Raw genomic sequence first — 24,728 nt, forward strand, 5'->3', positions numbered from 1 at the left:
TTCTTTGGCCATGCTGAACAGCCAATAGCAGTGTTGCTGATCATTGTTTCTACTATCAATACATTTCCCCTTTTAAACCAACGCATGAATGCGCAGTTATCTCAGATAACTCAATCCAGCCATACTAATCAACAGGTGTGTTCGAAGAACCCAGTTAGCCGGATCAGGATTAGCCCGATGAAATCATCTTGGATGTCTCATTTGATCTCGGATGTTTTAAGCAACGTACAAAGAACGGACCCTATGTCTGTGCTCTAGCTTTCCAGGTCTCTGAATAAAGACTTCAAAACAGTCAATGATGCTGGAACACCTTGGGGATGAGACCTTGAATATGTGTGGCATATTTGCTTTCAGGTATTCTCTCTCTGGCCAATGAATAAGGAAACAAGATTTTCTAGTCAGTCTTGGAAGTCCTTGATTAAGAATGTCCGAAATTGTGGTCAGCGAAAAATTAAACTCATAGGCTAGATCCTGATGCTTCAGATTTAACCTGAGCTTCATGAGAACACAAAATAGAATACTCTTGGGTGACATCACTCTGCTTGTAGGTAACACACATTTCACAAAAAAAGCAGCCACAAGAATATTGCCACAGATGGAATGCCAGTGTGAAATTGCAGCTTTCTATCACTTTTTGTCACTTGTTGTTCTAAATGTTGCTTGTTCAATAAGGTTGACAAACGCAACTTTTCCTCTTGAAGTCGTCCTAGAGCTGCTGAGTTTCCTTCCGGAGGTCACAAATTTTCTGCACACAAGAATCATGAATTGATGTTGACGGCTCTGTAATAAATAAATAATGTTACATGAAAATCATAATCTCACATCAAAGATCACATTTTGGTAAACTTCTGAATAAAAACATTCTAATTTTAAAGAATCAAGGACGAAAAACAATTATTAATTGTGACAAACTGAAAAGTCTTTTTCTGGGGAAGCTGATCTCTTTTCCTGCCTGGTCAGATCTAAAAGAACTGATGCTGCCTCCACATGCTGCTTTCTGATTTCTTGCTTTTCTGCCCTTAAAAATCTGGACTGTCTTTGTCCACAATCTGTCTGTCTCCTTGCCTCATCATAGCCCAAGTTAATGGAGGGCACATAGTCTGGATTTAACAAGTCATTGCTCTTGACACCTAAAATGTGGAACTAACATTTTAAATCGTTGCAAAAAACGTCATCATTAATTGTATTATTTAATTTAGTGGCATAGTCACTGATGAGACAGAGGATTCAAACAGAAAAAATAAATGTACTGTCAGGGGTAATCTGGTGATTTTACCAGAAAAATAAATCTGGTATGCTTAATCTAACTAAATCAGGGGTCGGCAACCCGCGGCTCCGGAGCCGCATGCGGCTCTTCGATGCATCTGATGCGGCTCATCTGCTGAAAATAATTATGTCGGGGAGCTGTGTACCTCATGCAGGCAGTCGTCAATGCTGGCTGACGAACACTCCTCACCAGTTGGTGGCAGTAATGCACACTGAAAAGATGTTTGCCAACTGCCAATAAACTCAAAAAGAAGAAATAATGCTTGCTGGGTGGCTGCAGAGCGAAATAAACACAGTGAGCGCAGAGAAGGCGGCATTTTCAGATGCTGTTTTTTTGTAGTAAATTCTACAAATGACAAGGGGACCACGGTGACACGGGACCTAAAATAACATGGAGTCATTGATAAGGGGGAAGAGAGCTAAACAGCAGGGTAAGAGTCATTTCTATATCTGACGTTTGTTCATTTTCAAAGTGAGGAAAAGTGAACAGCGCTTGGCTCGAGGCTGTGAGCGGAGTCCTGCACGGCTGAAGTCGAGCTTCAGGTGCCGCCTGAACGTCTGATAGCTCGTCTAATGCAGCTGTTAGCTGGTTAATGACAGGAGCTCGTTTACGTGCGTAACTTTCCCGGATGTGATTAAAATGTGTACGGATTAAAAGAAAAGTATTCCGAAAGTACCGTTTATATGGGATGAAAATCAAATAATCCAACCATGACGTGTGTTTACTCGCACCAAGCTTTATTCAAAAATAAAAACTCTGAAATTAGCAGAGTTGATGATTTCCATAAAACATCAGTAGACGTTTTGTAATTCGTACAGGAAAAAAAAAAAAAAAAAAAAGAGGCAAAGATGCGTTGGTTCTGCTCCGGGTCCATTCTGTCGCAAAAAAAAAATTGTTATATGCAGTGTGATTTAATTTAAAATTTCAAAAGGATTTTATGGCTCCCAGTGTTTTCTTTACTGTGTGAAACTGGTCCAAATGGCTCTTTGAGTGGTAAAGGTTGCCGACCCCTGAACTAAATGAATAAACCAACCCTCCCATCACAATCATAGTAATAGAGCTACATGTATTCGCATTCAGTGTGCTCTTTATAGTTATTTTTTAAGCAATGATACGTTACAGATATTTTTAAGACACATCTTAAAGAAAAAAACTTTACCAGTCACAAAATGCAGATGACAAACTTGGTCATGATCTGCCGGCTCCCACGGTTGGCCATTCAATGTTCTCCGCTTTATCGCCGCGATCCAGAACTTTCTTCTTTGATCTGGTTTCTTGGGAAACCGGTAAAATCTTTAATGATTATATCTGTTGAATCTATTAGTACAGCCGATCACGCAGCACGAAACTGCCATGGTTAATAACCTCAGTTGTTATCGCCGCAGGCGGCCATTTCTTGTTTTTCTGCCAACGTTAGTCACGTGACAAATGTGTGACGTCACGGCGAATAACCCTAAGAAAAAGAAAAGAGAGAACAACGGCCCTTGCGGCCCAAATCTCTTCAGCCCGGTTCTGGTCCCGGTCCTCCAGGTGAGACACTCCGGGCCTGGAATGGAGCAACACTTTGGAACCATGTTGACCAGAATCCGGTCATTGTTGGACAGAACCAGAGGTTTGGACCAGAGTCCGGGTCTGATCCAGGATCAGGGAGGGTCTCAGAGGAAGCTTCCAGTCAGCTCAGAGTCTGCAGCAGACTGAGCTGTCAGCTGGAAGCAGCTGTAGAAAGTCTAAAGGCTCCAGAAACCCAGGAGAGACCCGCAGGAAAAAAGGCTTAACTTACCTCTGTTAACCAGCGGAGACAAGATTTCCGTCCTGCTGTCTGAACATGGAGTCTGATCTGAGGGAGTTCAGCAAAGTTTCACTTCTGTTTTCCAGCAAATCTGCTGACTGGTGTTTTTATGTCTAACAGAAGCGTCTAGAGTCAAAGTTTGATTCGTAGGAATAAATATTTACAGCTGACAGCTGAGGTAGATTTAACAGACTAGAAGAAAAGTACAAGAAAGGAGGAAAACCTTCAGTTTTTCTATTTTAAACGGTCCCGTTATCACAAGAGTTGAACTACAGTTCCCATGAGTCTCTACAGGAAGCTGCAAAGGCTGCTGGGAAAGCCAGCATCCCAAAAGAGCCCCTAAAAGGCTTGTTCAGACTTCCTGTTCAGTGTGGTGGGAAATCTTGTTTTTCCGTGAATATAAACAGTGAAAAACAGCAAAAAATAAATCTAAGCAACGAAATACCTGAACTACAGTTAGATACAAAGAAAAAAACACCAAGACCACAGACTGTTGTATAATTTACTATTAAATGACTTTTCTACAGGATAACATGATGTTTGTCAAGATGCTGAACTCAGCAGATTACAATCATACATTTGGTCATTTTAGATTCATTAAAGGCAAGTTTAAGGGGTTTAAATAAACTTTATTACAAAATAAACCTCTCACAAAATGACTGAATGTTCTGCTTCATCCATTTTCTAACACGCTTATCCCTTGTGGGGTCCAGAGGGGTGCTGATGCCTATCTCCAGCTGTCAATGGGTGAGAGGCGTGGTACGCCCTGGACAGGTGGCCAGTCTATCGCAGTGTTCTGCTTCAGGAAAACATTTTCTAAAGTCCACATAAAGATTTAGCTTCAGTAACTTCAGCCGTGGTTGAACTTGTCCTCTTCTGTGAGGCAGAAGCAGCTCCCAGCCTGGTTCTCTGCTCCTCAAACTCTCCCTGAGAAGAAAAAGAACCGCAGCCCAACATCTGCTGCTGAAGGTTCAGGCCACAGCAGGAAGGAAGGATCCAGGCAGCAGAAGCAGCTTCTGCAGCCGTTTAACCATCTAACCTTTTTATTGCTCCAGTTTCCTGCGTCCTGCAGATAAAATGGTTCTGGTGCTGCAGCAGTGGAGGAGACTCTGCTCCTCAAAGCCAGAGATCCTGGTTCTCAGACCAGAAGACCCTGGAAAAATAGAGGATGCAGTTTCTGACACATTTTAATTACAGGTTGATGGATTAAAATCTGCACCCAAATAAAAATTGATCATTGATCTCCCTGATGGTCCGCTCAGATCTAACTCCACTCAGAACCGACGGCTTATGTTCCCGTCCAGAAAGACATGATGAAAATGAAAGACAACAACATTGTCCTGAGTCTGGTTCTGGGAATGTGGAGGAGGTTTGAGTGAGTGGAGCGAGGGGAGCAGGTTGTGTTCTGTGGGTTGGTAAGTTCTTTGAGGTGGAGGGGGGGGCATCTCCATGGATGCATTGATGTGTGAGGAGGGAAACTTTGTACTCATCCTGGTGGAGATGGGAAGCCATTGTAGTGAATGGATAATGGGGGTAATGTGCTCATGTTTCTGCACTCTCACCAGGATCCTAGCTGCAGAGTTTTGAATGTACTGAAGCCTCTGCAGACTCTGCAAAGGCTTCAGTACTCTGCAGACTCTTTCTTCATCACTTCAGACTCCTGATTTAGAGGAAATAAGAATCATGAAATAAAGCAGTTCAATGATCCTCTGCAGCATCAAACAACAGAACCAAACATTTCTAAGAGACCAGGAGCTGCTGTAGTCGTCCTATTAAACCTGTCAGAGAAGAGAGGCAGTTTAGCGTCTTTCAGATGAGAATTTAGTTTTCAGTTTCTTCTCCTTTCTTCCACTTAGCTTTCCATTAATTTCACAGAATACAGCTTTATACCAGCAGACATCTTCTGTCTCTCTTTTGACGTTTCTGTCTCTATCATGTACATTTATACATGGTTATATTATGAGGCTACCTGCCATTCTTCCTTCCTTCTTGTTTGAATGAAAATCTCTTTAGATCTAGATCTGCCAGAGTTTCTATTTTTGAACGTACCTTTATTCAATTTAAATTTTATTATATTTGAGATCTGTTTCTGATCCATTCATGGGCTCCATCTAGCTAAATATCTTTTCCAAGAATAAAGCAGGAAGGTGGATTTTTGTTTCCATCAGACAGACTTTAGGTGATTTGTGACAATCAAAGCAAATGGTATTTTTGTAGGACATCTGAAAATGACCATAGAGCCGTTTACTTGTTGACAACGTGCTGTATTACACTTTAATGTTTAAACACACGTGATCATCCTCATAATTGACTTAGCTCTTCTCCAAAGATCTACAGTAAAATATGAAATATTTCTTCTAGTTATTGTAGAAGTGACCTTTTAACATAATATGAAGAGAATTTGTTGTCAGCTTTTAGGAGATATAAATTACTTAAAATGAGACAAACGCATATGTTATATGGGCATTATAAGGAACTTTGACTTGGCTTTTCTCCTAAGATCTACAATAAAATTATGAAATATTTATTCTAATTATATTAAAAGTGACCCTTGAACATAATAGGAAGAGACTTTGTCACATCTTATGATTTTGGAGAAATAAATTACACATCCAGAATGGCCATTATAAGGAACTTTAATTTCTCCAAAAATCTACAGTTGAATTATGAAATATTTGTTCTGGTTATAGTAGATCTCTGAAGGTAATAGTTTTTTCATAAATAAAGATTTTCAGGGGATTGTGCTTCTCCTTTTTCTTTATTTCTATCTTTTTTACCTGCACATCCACCCCTGCTGCTTGTTTACCGTAATGCATCATGTATGCAAGACGCTAAACTTTACAACAGAGAAAACATCTTGACCAGGGCCGGACACAGCCTCCATGGGGCCCTAAGCAAAATGTGGTTTTGGGGCCCTCTCTTCAGTCTATATATAGTTGATCATTCACACACCTACAATGAACTCCATGCAGCTCTGGCAGTGTTGTTTACATCCTATTAACAGCCTGACATGTCTTTACACATGTATGTGTTACACGTTAAAATTAGGCTGTTGCTGTATCTCCAAAGGTAATCTAATCAGAAACATAAGTAATACCGATGCAATAATAATATGAATCATATCAATTAATGAATGATGGATCATGTCCAGGGTGTCACATATGCTTTTTAATCTTAGGGGGCACATCCAGCTACAAGAGTAGCCTGGGTTTGATTTACACAACATTCCAAGATTTTTGTTTAAAAATGTGGAACAACAATGTGCAACAATAAGTTGTAGTGTTATAAAAACGAAAACATGCAACAACAAATAACAGATGTATAAAAAAATAACAAATTGATTTACACAAAAACAGAAAGCATAAAATAAAATAAACAATAAATATCACTCAAATATTTAATGATTTAAATGAACAGCAATACCTGAAACAAGGTAACACAAATGGTTTAAAATATAAATATAAAGTTGACTAATTAGGTATTAAAACTCTAAAAATGTGTATAACTATATGTGCAAAGGTTTTAGCAAAAAACAAAAAAAATCTACTGTAAATAAAAGCCATTATTCTCACATTTGACTTTGAACCTGAGGAAAGTTTTTAGATTTTTTTCACATTTCTAAAAAAGCAAGTGGCATCCATGGACACTTTAGCAGCATCAGAAACTACTAGATTTAGGCTATGGGCTCCACAAGGTACATAAAAAGCATTTGGATTTTTTTAAAGCCTTTCCTGCACACCTTTATTTGCACCTTTGTCATATGATTGTCCCCTACAGTCCTCAAAGAGGATGTTCAGCTCTTCAGCTTCTGAAGAATCAGTGCAGACGAGCCATGACCCGTGGATTCTGGAACTATAAGAAACCCCAAGAAGTTCTCAATGATCTCTGGTGTTTTCACAAGATTCACTGTGCGCACAGCAACAGATATTTGTTCTTGATGACTTACATCTAGGTTGGAATCCAGTATCATGGCGTAGTATTTTGAATCTGATTTCTGACACCATTGTGTCAAGTATTTTATCACATAGGCTATCAACTCATTTTGAATCGTTTTACTAAGGTATGTGATGTGCTCTGCTCCACTGTTAATGTGTCTCACATGATCTCTGAACACAGGATAAAATTTAGCTAGCAGTTCAACTTCTTTGAGAAAGTTCCCATTGTTGGCCTTGTGCAATGTGTCAGAAGATCCCCTCAGAGTCCGGTTCCTTTCTACCAGTGACTGGATAATACTGACTAAGTGTGTGAGAACATCTCTCCAGCATTTTCTTTCTGCCTCGTGGAGGCCCATTTCTGCTTCATCAATGGTTTTTCTGTTGGAAAGAAGCAAGCTAAATTCCTTCCATTTCATTTTGTAACTACATTGATTGTTGACCCAATCCAGCTGTCCATCAGTTGCCAGTTTTAAGGACTTCTTGGAAAATAATTTGCAGCAAAAGCAGTAGACTGCATCTTTACTTCTTGAATAAGTCAGCTAACTACGCTTAACTTTTTCTTCATTGACTAATTGTCTGTGGGTATAATGATAATGGAAACTTCATCCATCATACCTTTTAAAGGAATGAAAAGTTCTCCTTGATAGGCAGGTTCCTCTGATCACCAGCTCAGTCAGAGAGAAAAGAAGGTCACTAAGCTGGGTCATCTGGTGGAGCTGAAGATGATCCGCTGTGAGAAGTGGACGTTGTGGTGGAGGATGCTGAGGAAGTGAACCAAGAAAAACAATGATTAAGAAAGAACGACCAATAAGGACATTAAATTACAGTTTTGGACATAATTATTAATCTCAGAAAGTCCTGCAGCACAGTGAGCATTTAATTTACCAGGTAGATCAACTGTGGTTGCAGTCATGGAGGGGACAGTGGACACAGGACGGGGTGTGAGCTCTGTAGAGGATAGAGATGTGGATTGGCACTGGGATGATTCTTTGCCTCCAAAGTACTTTAACAGTGCGCTCCTGCAAAGTTTCGGATAACTTATGAGTTGATGTAAAAAATAATATACTCATTTATTCACATGAATTACAATGTTCTGCAGCAGCAAGCATGTTTTTTAAAACGTTCTGATTTCACCGTCTTTAAATGAAACTCTGTTAGGACTGTAAACTTTTCTGCAGTAAAAGCCCATTCTCTAGTTTCTAAGGTTCTGTTTTAATGAGCCTTTCATGGACCACGGTACCTTGATCCATAACAGAACCACGGCTGCTGCTTCTTCTCTGGGTGACCTTCATGCTGCCAAGCCTCCTCTGGAGCTTCTGGGACAGAAAGCAAAGCAACATGTTGGTTTTGCTGAATCTCCTCCAGCTGCAGCAGTTTTCCACCTTAAAGCTGCTTCAGGGCAGATCTGAGGGAAAGAGGAGCTGAAGAGTTCAGCAGATGTTAAAGCTTCATGTCTCCCAGCTCAGCTTCATGCTGCTCTTCATGTGTCCCTGCAGGAAGCTGCTGCTCTCCCTCTGTGTGCCATGCAGCAGCGCCACCTGCTGTCCACACCAACTAACTGCAGCCATCAATCCTTCCTGTCTGCATCTGCTTCAGTTTGTCTTTAAACCATCATCTGTGTTGCTGCTCTGCTGGAATCAGACAGGAATCATGGTGGAAAGTTCAGATCTCTGCAGGAAGGAACTAAAAGATCATCTGAACTGAACGCAGTCAGAAAAAGATGGAAAAGCTGCAAATATTCAGCAACTTGGGGATCATGATTTCCCTGCTGTAACCTACCTGACCTTTGACCTCACAGAGCCCAGCCTGGAGGATCTTCTCCACCATCACTGTCACTATTTAAACGAGCAAATCAATCATCTGTTGCTCAGATAGAAAAGTTCAAACTGTTATGTTGAGTAAAGTTTCTCTCCTATCCTTGCTTTCTAAATGCCAACAGCCTGACAAAAGGATTCAATCTATGTTGCGCGGTTGAAGGCCTGATTGTGTTTAGTCTCAGAGAGAGAGCCAAGGTTGAGGAGCACAGATAGCGGTAGGCAGAAAGGAAAGCTGCAGGCGTCGGGGAGTCGCTCTTGAAGGCTGCCTCTAGTGAGCCAGATCTAGAAAAGAACATTTCTCTGTCTAGTTAGAGCAGATTGAACATCTTCCACAGACTGGTTCTGTTCTCCCTGCAAGGATCCAATAAATGCTGATTAATGAAGACCACCCATCTCCTCCTTGTTAATTCAGAATAGTCATTTATTTCCATCAACATGTCAATAAAGTCACGTCTTCATCTTCAAACGTCCTTGATCCTCAGCGAGCTCTGAGCAACCAGAGCTAACCTTCTGGTCTGAGCATCAAGTGTTGGAGGAAAGAAACCTGCCTAAAACCAGCAAAGTTCAACCAGGAAATAAAGCCACAGAAGTGAGAAAGTTTCCTTTAGACCTCGTCTACAAAAGCTTTAGAAGCCAAACTGTCAGATATTTAGCAGATAGAAGCTGCAGCCGTAGAACAGGATCCTAAAGAAGCACTTTGCAGATTTTCCTGCTTTCATTTCTAATCATCAGAGGATGGAACAAGTCGCTGCTTTGCCTCTTTTTTCATCACTCCACCATTTGGACTTTTTCCCTCTGCAAGGTCTGCAGCTGGAAAGTTAGTGAGAACTGCTTTTCTAACTATTGCTCTGTTTTCTCTTCTGCTGGGGAGTCCAGAGTCCGTCTGAGCAGCAGAACCGGTTCCCCTCGTCTCTCATTTAGCTTCTTAAATGCACATGAGCAGCAACACTGGAAAAAACTGAACTTTATTAAAAAATCTTCCTCCCAGAATCATGTCTACAAAGTAGCTAAAAGCTGAGCTCCTGGTTCTGAATCTGCTTTTATTCTGATCGGTTCTGGATCCGTTCAAAGCTAAAGATGATATTTGTGTTTAAAAGTTCATGAAAAATAAAGTTAAACATTTAACTTCATAAAGAATATTTTAAAGTTGTTCAAAGGTTCTGGGGAAACAAACCAAAGGCAGCAGGAGATGGTTTCCACATTCCTCAGACAAGGATCATTATTTAATGTCTAGAACTGGACCAGAACCAGCCAGCCAGGTTCTGCTCCTTTAGCCAAATCAATACATGGTTCTGGTCGGATGGTATTAAGGTTTTAGGACAATAAACAACTGCAACATATTTCCATCATTATCAACAGGGTTTAGTGCTTTCATTTGCTTTGTTCTGGTTCTGAAAGCTAAAAGTTCTGGTCCAAATGGTCCTATCAGCTGATTAACACACATATTAAACCAAACCTTCCTGCATCTTTGTCTTTTTATTCCACATGGCAGCTGCCCGCTAACCTTTAGCTAACATATTTATTATAAAATGAGCAGTCAAGGTTCTCCTGAGGAGATCCATATAGAACCAGAACCGATCTGATAGAACCTCTGCAGGTTTTAGAAGCAGCTGCTATTTGTTTTAAAGTCAGTCAGGCTGTTATCAGCCAGTGAGCTGAACCACCTTAATGACTCCATCTAACAGACTAGTAACACAGCAGTAATAACGCCATCAGTGGAAATATGGAACATACTAATAAACTGAGATTTAGAGATGAAAATATGAATCTTAGTTATTGATCACAGGTTCTACAGCGGCTGGGTTCTGGTCCACAGAGCTGGATAGAAAAACAGGCTCAGAATAGACGTCTATTTTCCAGGTAGAAGCAGCAAATCTTCTAATGGACATGTGGAGGTAAAACAGCTACAGAACAGATATTTACTTCCTTTAAACAGAGCCTCTGCCTCCAGATTGGAGAAAATTACAGATTTATTCCTGACAAACGTTTCATTGCAGAGAAAAACACAGCAGGGATGATTCTAGGAGGAATATGTTGCTTTCTTTAACTTGTTGTTCATTTTATATTGATTTATTGATATTGATTTATTGATATTGATTTATTGATATTGATTTATTGATATTGATCAGATTTCCATCTCTGGGTTAAAGCGTTTCTTTTCTCTAATCAGTAACAGCTTCATGTTCTACATCACAGAACTATGTTCACTAAAGCAACACTTTTTAGAACCAAGTTAATGATGGAAAAGGACAATAATATGTTGAGATGACGGTTAACAGTGAAGCAAACAGAACCAGAACTGTTGTGGGAACTGAGCGGGTCCAGAACGGTGCCTCCTTCCTGTTTTCCCTCCTTTCATGCCAACAGCAGCGTGCTGTGTGTTTTCTCCCTGGCCATAAATGCCCTCATGGTGGCCCACAGCCCTCTAGATCTCAACCTGCAGCAGCACTGAGCGACCAAACGTCTCAGCAAATTCCTGCATGTAGTGGAAGTTCAGCGCTGAGCAAATATTCTCCCTGGGTCCAAAAAACAGCCAAAGTTCTGGTTTCACCGCAGCATTTCCACCGTTCTCCAAGATCTCAGTCCAGACTCACCGCAGATCTGATCCTTGTTAAGGTTTAGAGATTAAAAAGTTAAAGGCCAACCGAGCAGCACCACAGAACTCACTGGTAGAAACTGGATTCTACTGAACAACCTCAACCTGCAGTCGGGTTCCTGAGCCCGCTCCAGGGTCCGACTCCTACAGAACCGCCTGGAACCAAAACGTCTTTAAATGAAACTCTGTTAGGACTGTAAACTTTTCTGCAGTAAAAGCCCATTCTCTAGTTTCTAAGGTTCTGTTTTAATGAGCCTTTCATGGACCACGGTACCTTGATCCATAACAGAACCACGGCTGCTGCTTCTTCTCTGGGTTCTGCTGGGTTCTGGTGTCGTGTGATGACTGCAGCTCTGTGATGTCCTCACAGTCTGATTTCTAAATGATGAACAATGACAAGCGGTCGGCTCTTTGGCCAAATCTCCATCTGGCTTCATGTTGAGCTGCTGGAACTGGGCTAGAAAAGCTGAAGGATGGAAACATTTCTGAGAGCCTCCATGTTGCTTTGCTCCCCATTCTAGAAGCTCCCAGCTTTCAGCTTCCTCTGACTCCCAGAAGCAGAGATTTCTATTTGCTGGATTAAAGATGGAGTTTTATCTAACATCAGGGCTGTTAGAACTGCAGCTCTTCTCTTCCTAAAATGCAGCGTCTTATTTCTAACGGTTCTACCTTCAGACTTCAGAGTCTCCCTTCAGTCCAACTCTGCAGTCTGCTCACTGCTCAGAGAAAACCTTCAACTGCTTCTGCTGCTAGGAAAGTTTACACACCATCAAAGCTGAGCACATTCATTTTCTCTGGCTTTTCATCCACACATCAGCTGCTCAACATCCATCACCTGCTGCAGAGTCCTGCTAGCAAACTTAGTTACAATACAGGCCCCTGCTAAAGTATTCACACCCCATTAAACTTTGTCTCATTTTATCAGCTGACCACCACAAACTGCTGATTTTATTGGGATTTTATTTGGCAGATCAACACAAAGCAGCACATCCAGGCTCATTAGTGGAAACTTTTTCACACTGAATAACTTTATCTAATAAAACTGAAAATGTCTCATCAGTCCACAGAATATTTCCCCAAAAGTCTTGATGATCATCAAGATGTTTTTGGTAAATGTGAGACGGGTCTTTGGGTTCTTCTGGGTCAGCAGTGGTTCTGGTCTTGGACCTCTCCCATGGAGGCCATTTTTCCCAGTTTCTCTCTAATTGTTGAATCCTGACCTCTGACCTTAACTGAGGCAGTGAGTCCTGCAGAGCTTCAGATGTTGTTCTGGTTCCTCTGGGACCTCCTGGATGAGTCCTTGTTAAATCACTCAGTCATTTAGATTTTACTCAGATTTTTATGCTAGATGTGCTTCGTTCCACCGGCTCGTTTTTTAGCTCGGCTTTTTTCACTTCATTCCACTATTCAGTTTAGAGCATTTTAGGATTCTAGATTCAAACTAAAGACAGCTGACCACATGGAGAATTGTGATTTTCTGGTTAAATTTCATGTGTGAAACATTTATAAATGTGCTAAAATTGAATGTTTTGGCCTCTTTTAATGTTTTGTTTCCCCACGTGTTAAAATGACTGCTATGCTGGTTAAGGCTAGTGTCTCGTGTTTTGTATTAAACGATTGCCTTTCTCCTTGATCTGACTTTCTAGCTTTATTCATCTGTATCAGTCTGTTGAATATTTCTCCATCATTATTCTTCTGGTGCTTCAATTTGCAGACGGTCCCTAAGCATCTGCGGAGCAGCGAGCTCTGCATAGAGTCCAATGTAATTCTCCCAGCGCGGTGGGAGACTCGTTTTGAGGAAACTACGATTGTAGCTCACTGTCTGCCTTGCTGTGGTTGCAGAGAGGTGTCGCTTTGTAGAAGAAATGATCCTCCGATGAGTTCTTGACCCGGAAAAGCCCAATCTGTGAATATCTTTCTAACTTTAGCGAAGTGATGTGAACTGGCTCCGCCGTCTGTTGCTCCGCATCTAGAAACCCTGCGTGCTGCGGTGACGTCACAGACTCGGTGCTCGTTAACCGCCAGATGATTAACAGGAAATCAGTTCTTGAAATGAATAAACGCTTGTGTCCATTTCCTTGTTTTCTCCGTCAAAGTAAACTTTGTTGTTAAGCAGCTTCCATGAATTTGGGGCGTCTGCAGGATTCTATGTGGAGGCGGCGCACAAACCATCAGCGCACCTGAGCCACACCAACACTACTCCTACCACATGATGCGTGTGGCGCACAGAAACAGCGCATCCATCCACACCATGGCCCAGTGCGCACCACGTGACGCACGCTCTCACCAACAAACGTAGAGATATGCCCACACAGCTGATTTCTAAGCAGTGATGCCAGGAACGCGTTACTTAGTAGCGCGTTACTCTATTGTGCCTACTTTTTTAATGAAGATCAAACAAACGCGTTACTTTTTCCAAACTAGTAATCAGATTAAAATTCCTTATCCAATCCACTCTACGTTACTTTTTTGGTGATTTTACTTTGGGGGGAAAATGGTTTGCTTCTCTGAGAGTGACGTTGCGTCACCTCCACCACACGAGGAAAGACGCAACCGGTGACACACACGTCAATAACAATGCAGGGAGAGGAAAGGTGTGCGTTTTCCAGCTGGAAATATAGTCCTTACTTTGAGTTTGTGTCATCTAAAGATGATAATATCAAGGTTGGTTGTACTCTCTGTGCTGGTGACAAAGTGTTATCCAGCTTCAAAAACACGACGTCAAACCTGAAGTAACCTTTGACCTCACAGCACAGCGCAGTCAAACTAAGCGGCTTTGACTGCAGGTGGTTCCAAGCAAAGAGCCGTGACTGCAGGAGGGCCCCTGCCAGCCAAACAACAAAAGCTGCACTTCGCTGCCAAAGCAGTAAGTGGTGGAGAGCTGAAGAAGTTGGTTGGGCGATATGTTGTTGAAGAAATGCTGCCCTTAAACACTGTTGATTGGCCCTCGTTTGGTGCCGTCATAAACCAGATTCCTACCACTATCAGTGCCGAGCTGCCCCACACAACATCCTTTTCATCTGACCTGGAGAAGGAGAATGCAGAGATGGAGAGAAGTCTAAAAGCTGCGCTGAAAGATGTCCACTTTGTTTCCACTGCTGCTGATATCTGGTCTGCTAACAACAGAAGCTATCTGGGCCTAACGCTCCACTGGATCAGTAAATCCACATCGGAGCGCAACAAGGCTGCATCAGCATGTCGGAGAATTCACGGTAGACACACGTATGATGTGATCGCTGCAGAAATGGAAAACATCCACTCTTCTTATGGATTACTCAACAAAGTAGCTGCAACAGTGACCGATAACGGATCCAACTTTGTTAAAGCGTTTCAAGTTTATCGGCCAGCTGAAGAGTCTGATGATGATGATGAGGAGGAGGAGACGGGGGAGGAAGAGTCCACTTCCACAGACGATGCTGTCATTTTCTGGGATGTGTCAGAAATCCTCTCAGCTGAGAACCAAAGTGACGGCCAGCTGTGTCTCCCACCCCACCGCAGATGTGCTTCACACACCATAAACATCATTTCCACCAATGATGTGGAGAAATATTTAACAAGCAATGCAGAGAGCAAGGCTGTGTTCAGGAGCAGCAACATGCACAGCTCTCTGGACCAAATCAAGGAGATCTAGCCTTGCATCAGAAGCAGTGGAGGAAGTCAGTGAAAGAAAGCTGCTGCTACCAACATCCACAAGGTGGAATTCATTTTCTGATGCTGTGAATAGAATCATAGAAATGCCCATGAGTGAGCTGAACATGCTGTGCACCAAGCTGGGAGTTAAGTGTTTCAAAGACAAAGAGTAGCAGTTCCTCCATGAATACTGCTCTGTCATGAAGCCTATGACTGCAGCCCTAGACATTCTGCAAGGTGACTGCCCATGTGGGACTTTACTGGCCACACTTGAAGTCCTGATGCAGAGGACCCTGGCAGGTAAAGATGTCCTCTCCAGGATGACTGCAGGCCTTCCAGATGCCACAGTGAAGGCATGTTCCATCTTACACTGCTAATGAATATGGAACAGAATATTCAGTGTCATTGCAATTCTGGGATAAGAAGATAAAATTAATACAAATTTTAATAAGTAACCTAAAACAAAATTTGATCCATGATACTGATCCCACAGTACAAGTAATACATTGAAATTACTTTTTGGCCTTATAGCCATAAACATACAGAATCTATTATATTTTTCAGGCTATCCATATTGGTTTTGCTGCTGTGCTGGATGACAAAGATGATCTTCTCACAGCTGCCAGTTGTCCAACATTTAAACTTGGATGGCTTAGAGCTGCAGGTAGGAAGGATCTAGTAAAAGAACTTCTACCAACTGCTCCTGCTGCACAGAGTCCTCCAGGTGTGGCCTCCACATCTGCCAGCCAAGGTGAGATGGACTTTTTCTCCTTTGAGGTGGAGCCAGAGGATGACACCTACTCTGCAGAAAAGGAAGTCATGGACTACCTGAGCTCAGCATATGACCTTCACATTCTGCATCAGTTTTCAAACAGAAAGAATATTTTCTTGAAGTATAACACTCCAACCCCATCAAGTGCTCCTGTGGAGCGGCTTTTCAGTCTTGGAGGTTTGCTGCTCACGCCTAGGAGAAATAGACTTTCTGATAAGACGTTTGAAAAACTTCTGTTAATGAGCTACAACCACTGGTTCAATGGCACCACTCCACTGTTTCACTTCTAGCCATTACAGAATAAAAATAAAACAAAGAAACAAATGCAGACAATAGAGGTTACATTTGGTGTTATAAGCTGTTGCTCTTTTGTAGAACCACACTTTGCTGCTCTAATGCTGTAAATAACAGGTTCAGTGTTTATAAAATGTTTGCTGTTCTCTTGGAAAGGTTTAATAATAGCTAGATTAAAAAACAGTGTAAACAATGTTGATTATAAATGGCAAATTTTGCATTTACAATATAAGCTGTTCAATATATCAGGATAAAGGGACTGTTATTTTATTTAAAGAAAAAGTATTTTTTGTGAAGTCAAGGACTGTCTTTGTTTTATTTTTTCAAAAAGTATGTATGTTAAGTAAGCTAAAAAATACTTTTTATTCATTTTCAAAAAGTATTTTGGCAAAGTCAAAAGGGACAGTCTTTGTTCATATATATTTTTGAAAAACATACTGTTTTCAGTTAAAGTTCTTAATTTGAACTTAAAATTTCAGAAGTTGTTAATTTTATTGATGAAAATTTGCTTCAAATAAAGTGAGTATTGGCTAAACTGGTTATGGTCTTTATGGTGAGGTGGTGGGGGGGCGTTGCCGGCAGCTGTAAAGGTAATGTAGCACTTTTAACCCCAAAGTTAGGAAGAAACCACATTCTCTAGGTTCAGAAAGTTGGACTCTGAGTGGAAGTTGAACAATGATCATTTATTGCATTCAACAAGTATTATTTCTTTTAATACAAAGAATTAAAACAATACCAACAAAATAGAGCTCTTTGATAAACAAAAATATAATAGAAAAGTTAAAATAAAAGTGTCCTTTTCTTCGATGCCAGAAGAAAAGCTTTGTTCTGTGTGGTGTATGTGTTGTCTGTTCATTTACTCTTCTACTACCCGGGTAGGTTTTAGTTCGTATTGAGCGCGCTTATCTGTATCAGAGAAGTAGGAAGATGTCTGCAGTTCTTGTGAAGTTGATCCCGTTCTCCTTTCCTGTCGCCACTGAAACATGGAAGGCTCAGAATTCTTCCTGTAGATCAATTCCTGATCCAGCAGAAATATAAAACCAATCTACACACATGGTGCAGAAACTAATTTCTATTAGTACTATATTCATCACTACTCTTACTCTGATTCTCTGCATTTTCTTAACCAAATCATTGTAAATGATAGCGTACAAAACTTTAGTGTTACTTCAACACAATTATACATTAAGAACTTATATCCTTAACACAAATGGACTTCACAGTCTTTTAAAGCAGTATTTGTATCAATAACCAGCTTTTAAATCAATATTTATCTTTTTTAACTAGAACACTTTATGTCTTTTAACCTTTTTAACCATGAATACATTTTATCCATTCACTCTTTTTAATCATCATGAGTATTTGAATAACCACAATGAAATAAATCACATTATGTACACAAAAACAGTACATAAGAACAATGTTCTTGCATCTTACCATCAAATTTTATCTCTCTCTGTGTCTAATGACACAGTAGCATTGTAGGCTACCTGTGCTAGCATAGCAAGCTACCCGCGATTAGCGTTAGCACTGTAAATAGCCATCTTTTCAGTTATTTTTCATAAAGCACAATGATACACAGTACCACGGTGGGTCAAACATTGGATAATAACTCCGACTGGTTTTATGAAACTGCCTCAGCAAATAACATCCTCACTCCTACAAGCTAATAAGCGAAGCCCAGCATCTTAACATGCTAGCACGTAGCCCAACTCTTAGCGGAGTTCAGAGGGCTTATATGTGGTCGAAGCAGCTCCTCTCTTCCTCTCAAGGCTCATAAGATTCTCTCTCCTAATAACGAAAGATTTATGAACACTCTACACGAAAATGTATTGTAAATTTATGAGTTTGACTTTATGTTCTTACTCAGTCTAATTAGCTCAACTGGTGTGTTGCTCTCGGCTCGGTCTATCAGTGTGAGTGTTTATGCTCACTGGCGGTGACCTGATACAAAGCGCCACCATGTGGTAAGAGGTAATAACTACAGTTTTTTTCTCTTTTTCTTTTAAATTACATACATGGGTCTGGTAACCATGTGGGTTACAGTAAATAATAAAGTAACTTGTAATCTAACTCAGTTACTTTTATATTTAAGTAATCAGTCTTGTAACTTAGTTACTTTTCAAAGGAATAATCAGTAATCAGGTTACTTTTCCTAAGTAACTGTTTCTAACACATTCCAAAAGGAAGAAAAGTGCTAAGCCTTCACACACGGGTTAAATCCTAACCCACAGCTTAACTCCTAACCCTGATCTGCGTGATCAAGTCTGCGTGATGCTGGTGAGAAGGAGGACTGCCATTCCCAGGTTGGGGCGCTGTGTCTGTGACATCCAGAGGAGCAGCTGAAGCCACAACATTCGCTTCATTTCTGCTCTCTGGAAAACCTTTCAACCACATTTAACAGCTTAAAAGTCAGTTTTTATTTTTAGTTAGCTTCACTGCACAGTCACAGTAAGCTCATGGAAAAAGCCTCAGTCAGCAGAAAAGTAAATTCACTAATTAAATGTTACTAAGGACATGTGTAGGTTTAGCCATAAAAGACAATTTCTAACAGTTTCTTCACAGTTTTGGTCATAATAAAGGGAAAAAATCAATAAAAAGTAAATAATTCTGCTCAGACTCTTTAAATCACAGTAAAATCATGTAGGGTAGCAGCCGTCCAGCTGCAGACCCACTGAATGGTTTTCTTTCCTCACCATCTCCAGTGTTAGAAGACCGGCCAAGTTGGTTTCTGCAGCGCAGCGCCAAACTGTGTCCTTGCACCAGTGGAGATTATTTCCTGTTGTCCTGCTCAGGATTTAGATATCAGTTGCTTTTATTGATGATCAGCATTCTCAATAAATCACCTGGATAACAATGACAGGTGAACAGCGACGTTCAGAGAGAAGCCATTTATTTCACTAATAACACACTTTACCGCTGATGAACACAGAGAAATACCTTTCCACTCCTTTCTGTGGAAAAAGGAGCTCCTTCATATTCCTGAGCTCTGCACTTTGTTACATAATTTACATTTTAAAAAGATTTTTGTAAGTTACCTTTGGACTTATTTTGATGATTAAAAGGCTCCAGGTGAACATTACTATATGAAAACAATGAGCAGGTTTCATGTTTTGAGGCAATTTCCTGACCCACATGCAGAATGACACAGAGAGCAGTTAAAGTGAAGAAGGTTTATTTCCAAAGATTCAGTAAAGGAGTCAAATCCACCAAGGTGAGCTCAGCATTTCCAGAATGCGCTTCGGGTTGGTCTACAGAGGAGAGAGATGAGTTAAGAGTCCGTAAGGGGGCAGAAAATGACAGGAGGAGAGGACTGACTCTGCTGTAGTTGGTAAGAGCGGGGAGGGAGTTAGGATTCAGTGTTGGTGGAGAGGGAATGCTCCAGGGTCCCAGAGAACCACAGTCACTTCCGCTAAGGTTGCTTTCTTGGGGGTGAGCAACAGGCTGGAGAGCGGGCAGACAGGTAAAGGAGACTGAGGACACCACAAAGCTGCAACGGCAGCACACAAGTCTTCTTTGAGAGCAACCTGAAGGTAAGCAGCGATCATCACAAAGAGTCTGAAACACAGGAAGGAACAATCCTGAGACCAAGATCAGAAATGCAGAAATTCCCCCAGAAAAGCCACTAAGACTGGAGAAGTGTCTGGGAACACCATCATAGGTAATCATCCGGCGAAGAGTGATGATCCTGCAGCTCCTTTTAAGCCCCAGTCAGCCTGATCAGGAGATTTGCTCCAGGTGTGCAGGATCCAGAGCTGACGGGACTCTCCAGCAGAGATCTTCTCTGAAACAGGAACTCTCACTCACACAAGGAACCAAACACAGCAGAATCCTAACAGCACGTGTGCCTTTACAGTAAAGCTGCCTACTGATAGAGTGCAAGGTGATGAAACATCCTACTGCCCTCCACACACACCTTCAAAATCAATCCGGCGCCACTGATATTAGGAGGATTGTGAAAATCTGCAGTGACTTTTTTAGGCCAGCTGTGCAGCTGTAGAGTTTCCTTTTGTACATGTGAAGCCGAGGCTTGGTCCTAGTTAAAGTCTGGGCTTTGGCCCGCCACAGCGGAGAAGCCTCAGCCTTTTCAGTCGCTCTTCTCCAGCTGTTTCATCATTTCTCTGCAGAGCGCCAGGTCTCTGTTGAGGGATTTAGCAACACGTTAAGGTGGAAGAACAATTTGACTCTCATGGAGGTGATGGAAAAAAGTCATTTACAACCAAATATCTCAACAATATCAGAAATTATTCATTCTGTGTCTGGTATATAAAATATGTCTGTGAATTACTGTCAATGTTGACATATCCACTTGATTAGATGGGTAATATCAGTAGTTTATTAAATAATGAGGACTGTAGTATTTCAGGTACATCTGAAATAATTAGAATATCATGAAAAAGTATAATATTAACACTCATTTTAGAAATTGAAACTCATATATTATATAGATTTATTCCACTTAAGTGCAAACGTTCCTTCCATCAGAACAGAGGACTTCAGACACTGAGCAACAGTCCAGCTGTTTCTCTCCTCAGTCCAGCTCAGACGTTTGTAGCCCATGTGGAGGATCCGTCTGTGTGTGGCGGCTCCTGATGCACCGACTCCAGCCTCAGTCCACTCCTTATGAAGCTCCCAGATTCTTGGATGGATTCTGCTTCAATCCTCTCAAGGCTGCGGTTCTCCCTGCTGCTGCTGCTGCACCTTTTCCTACCACACTTCTTCCTTCCACTCAACTTTCTAGGAATCCTTGGATCCAGAACTGTGTGAAGCAGCAGCTTCTTCAGCAATGACCTTTTGTGTCTTGCCCTCCTTGTGGGGGGTGTCAGTGAGCGTCTTCTGGACCTCTGTCCAGTCAGCAGTCTTCCCCATGATGGTGTCGCCTACTGACCCAGACTGAGAGCATTTAGAGGCTCAGGAAACCGCTGCAGGTGTTTGGAGTTAATTAGCTGATTAGGGTGGGACACCAGGAGTTTTCATTATTTAACGCTTTTACTATATTCTAATTTTATGAAACTGAATTTTGGGTTTTCATTCTTTGTAAACAAGAATTAGAATAATTACAATAAATAAAGGCTTGAAATATTTCACTCTGTGTAACAAATCTATGAGTTTCACTTTCTGGAATAAGTGACAGATAAAATAGAACTGTTTCACAATATTCAACTTTTGTTAAATATACTTGTAAATAACTATGTTTAATTTCTTTAAAATTCTAAATATTCATACATATTTAAGGGTTTTAGATCAGTTAAAAAAATTAAAATGTCACATGTAGTGCAAATTAGATGGTTAATATTAAAATATTCAGATATGTGGACTAACTGGGGAAACTGAAGTCATGTTACAATGATGGACATTTTAAAGTATTTTCACATCAGACAATAACAGATGGAGGGTTATTTAATAAACATTAAATAACTTAAAAACCTGCGTAATGGCCCAACACTAAATCAACCTTTTTAAATCCTCCTGCTGTTTTTACCAGAGGTTAACGTGCTCTACAGAGCCCTGGTGGAGAATCCATTTCCCAGTTTGGTCACTACTACTCCTGACCAAGAACCTTAGCGGCTCTTTGGGACCAATGTGATGATGGGACAGCAGGCCCAGCAGGTCCAAAGGTTGGACATCATGATAGAAACTGCAGAGCAGATTTCTTAGAAAGGATTTCTATTAAAGCCTCATGCAAGGCTCATGTTGAATATTCTCTTAGATGTCGTCCAAGTTCTTTATTATCTCATTAGAAAATGTGCTGACAAATCAGAAATTCATCAGTGATTGTTGCTGTTTCTGTTTCAGACTGATGGCACCATGATGGTGACAATGGATGCCAACTTTGGCCTTGTGAGAAAAAGGAGCTCTGGAAGAAGTGTGACAGAGGCCTTGATGGTAGCAGCATGTTTGTGAGGATGATGAAGATGGAGAAGAAGATCTCCTGTCACATCCTGATGGCTCCAAACCAACTGAAGGGAGAAAATATTGTCATATTTCTCCTGTCATTCCTGTGTCATCAGTCCTCATTGCCTCTAAATGATGTTTCTGATAGAGAACAAACTGATTTCTGCATTTGCAGATGTTAAGTGTTGGGATCCTGAGTTTCTGTGAGATAATCTGGATTTTGTTCCAGTTCTAATAGCTTGACTGACGACCTCTGTTTTCTCCATTGATCAGGACTGTAGCAACTTCAAAGCTGCAAATTTACTTGGATCCAAAAGCAGCAAAGCAAACGTGACGTAACTGGTGTATGTGGAGCTGCTGCCGCCATGAAATACCATTAATGTTGTTGAACATGACTGGTGGAGAAAGGTGCGTTCATTAATCTGTGCAGAAGTCATTACCTGTGGTTAAAAATGGAAAAGCCTCAAATGCTTTCCAGAAATGCTGAATTCTCTGTTTTTTCCTCTATTTTCTCATGTATTGGTGATGGCCGAGTAGTGTCCATGTTATTCTGAGCAACAGAAAACTAATGAGTCCAACAGCGCCACCTAGTCACACTAGGAATAAAACAGGTTTGACATCGCAGGGGTGAGCAGTGCATTTAAAACCAACAAGATTAAAAGTTTAACAACTTTACTAGGATAAAAATAAAGCCTACAAAGTGTACAGTGGATGATAGCTAAAAGCTTTGCTAAAAGTGCAACGGCCCGTTAAAATGGTTCCAAAGTGCAGCAGCAAAACTAAAAGCTCCAGCGGTGTCAGCAGTCAGAGGGTACCGAGGACCAGCCGCTCCCGCTCGGCGTCCTTCTGCAGTCCACCCCCCAGCTATCCATCCAGCGGTAGAGCCGGTGGGGCCAGCGTCTCCCCCGAGCCTCTTCTCCATCCTGCCCTCGTCCCTGGCTCGGATGGCTCCGCCTCCATCCAGCCAACGTGCGCAGCAACGTCAGCGACAGGTCCCGGCTCAGGTGCGCCTCCTCACCATGGCCCCACTACGGCCTCGCTGCTCCCGGTCCCGGGCTTTACTTCTGCCTCCACCCAGTCTGGATCTGCCGCGTCCCCATCACTGCTCGTTCTCGTCGCGGTGCCGGTAAACGGCGATTCTCTGATGATGCCTCCGCTGCTTCCTCCCCATCACATCTGGGCTGCCGGCCGGCCGGCCGGGCGCTCTGTCTCTCTCTCCTCCTCCCGTCACTGGCTGTGGCCGCCCCTTTTCTTCCTGTCTCCCATCACTCATGATGGGATACACCTGTGGAATCAGTCGCTGGCCAGAGGGAGGGAGTAGGAACCGGTGTCTCCTTCAAAAAGCATGCACACAAATATCCACCAAGCATGCGACAAAGCAAAGCTGGAAGCACAACATGCACATAAAACAGCCTCCTTCCTACACATTGATCAGTTTGTTCTTCTGGAAACAGGCTTGCAGATCCACAATCTGTCATCAGTGAGCTGCTGAAAAGATGTCAGGACAAAAACATTCATCTGCATTTCATAGACGACGTTGAACATTTATTGGGAATCAAGTGAGACACGACCTGCTGATGTTTGATTCTAATGGATGTTTTAAAGCTAGAAACTGAACCAAAGCATCCAGATAACTTGTTAAACTTCTGCTTTTAAACTCAGTTTTGACTAAATCTAGTAATCCCTGTTTGATGCATGAATCATTTTAATAACTCCTCATTTTAACCCCAACTTTAACTTTAAAATTCAACACATCTAAAATGATTTTCTATCTTTCTGCCTGTCTGCTTGGATGCCAGATGTCGTCTTTCTCAGGTTCTAAAGTTATTTATGTAACAGGGAGACGATCTAAGGATCCAGGTTCTGTAGAGCAGCTTCTGGTTCTGGTCCGTCTGAAATGTCCGGACAGGAAAGGAGAAAAAAAGGAAATGATTCATGTTTGAATTTATGATGAAAAGAGAAAATCTCTTTTCCTTCTTCAACGTCCACAGTGGACTTCATGAGGAGCTGCAGGTGAAGGTTTTACCCCCACAGTCCCTAAACAGGATTAAAATCTATGTTCTGACCTCAGCAGAGCAGAGCTGCATGATGAGCCACAGATCCAACAGAACCAGAACCGTTCTGCAGGAAGAACAGAGAAAATCCTCCAAACAAGATCTGAAAGTCTCTGAGCTGCTGCAGAAAGTGTTTCCATGCTCACCAAAGGAGAAGCTGGAGCAGATCAAACTTTATCTTTACTCACTTTTAGATTTTACCTTCAGAAAGAAGGAAATAAAAAAGATTTGATTTAAAATCATGAAGAAAAGCTTCATCCTCTGATTGAAGAAACCATCATTTACTCACTGAGCTGTTTGCAGCAACAGATAAAATGACCAGAGCTGCCCAAACATTTGCAGAAAACATCTAAAATATCCTGAAAAACCTCCAGAAACTGCATCACAATGAAGCAAACATGCAGCCTGAAAACTTTAGAGTTGAGCTTTATTTCAGATTTCTTGGTTACAGGCTGAAAATGAACCAGAGAGAAAAAAGATCAACTTTGCAGTTTCATCAGATTCAGATCAAAACTACATGGAGCCACTAAATGCAGCTTAGTTTTCATTTCATCCTCATTGGTCCACAGAGACAAACAATATCAGACACTAAATGACAGACATGATCAGATAAACAGGATCAACATCTCTAAACTCAGAGTTCATCATCAGGATCCAGTCAGAGTCTCTTTAAACTCAA

At 41.5% G+C, this 24,728-nt stretch overlaps 2 long non-coding RNA genes across 3 annotated transcripts; both read right to left on the bottom strand.

Annotated features, from left to right (window-relative positions):
• Window positions 1–570: 570 nt before the first annotated feature.
• On the bottom strand, window positions 571–3,407 carry LOC118561518. Its single transcript, XR_004930101.1, has 3 exons — window positions 3,048–3,407; window positions 2,427–2,541; window positions 571–780 (listed from the first exon to the last, which is right to left on the bottom strand). It is a non-coding gene; the product is annotated as an uncharacterized LOC118561518 (long non-coding RNA).
• A 3,071-nt stretch (window positions 3,408–6,478) lies between these two features.
• On the bottom strand, window positions 6,479–14,427 carry LOC118561513. 2 transcript variants are annotated; one of them, XR_004930096.1, is made up of 4 exons: window positions 8,232–14,427; window positions 7,877–7,939; window positions 7,607–7,752; window positions 6,479–6,908 (listed from the first exon to the last, which is right to left on the bottom strand). It is a non-coding gene; the product is annotated as an uncharacterized LOC118561513 (long non-coding RNA). The 2 variants fall into 2 exon arrangements; XR_004930095.1 differs by having other exon boundaries at window positions 6,479–7,752.
• Window positions 14,428–24,728: the final 10,301 nt, after the last annotated feature.

This window comes from Fundulus heteroclitus, unplaced genomic scaffold, assembly GCF_011125445.2.
Source record: "Fundulus heteroclitus isolate FHET01 unplaced genomic scaffold, MU-UCD_Fhet_4.1 scaffold_65, whole genome shotgun sequence".
NCBI classification, from domain to species: Eukaryota; Metazoa; Chordata; class Actinopteri; order Cyprinodontiformes; family Fundulidae; genus Fundulus; species Fundulus heteroclitus.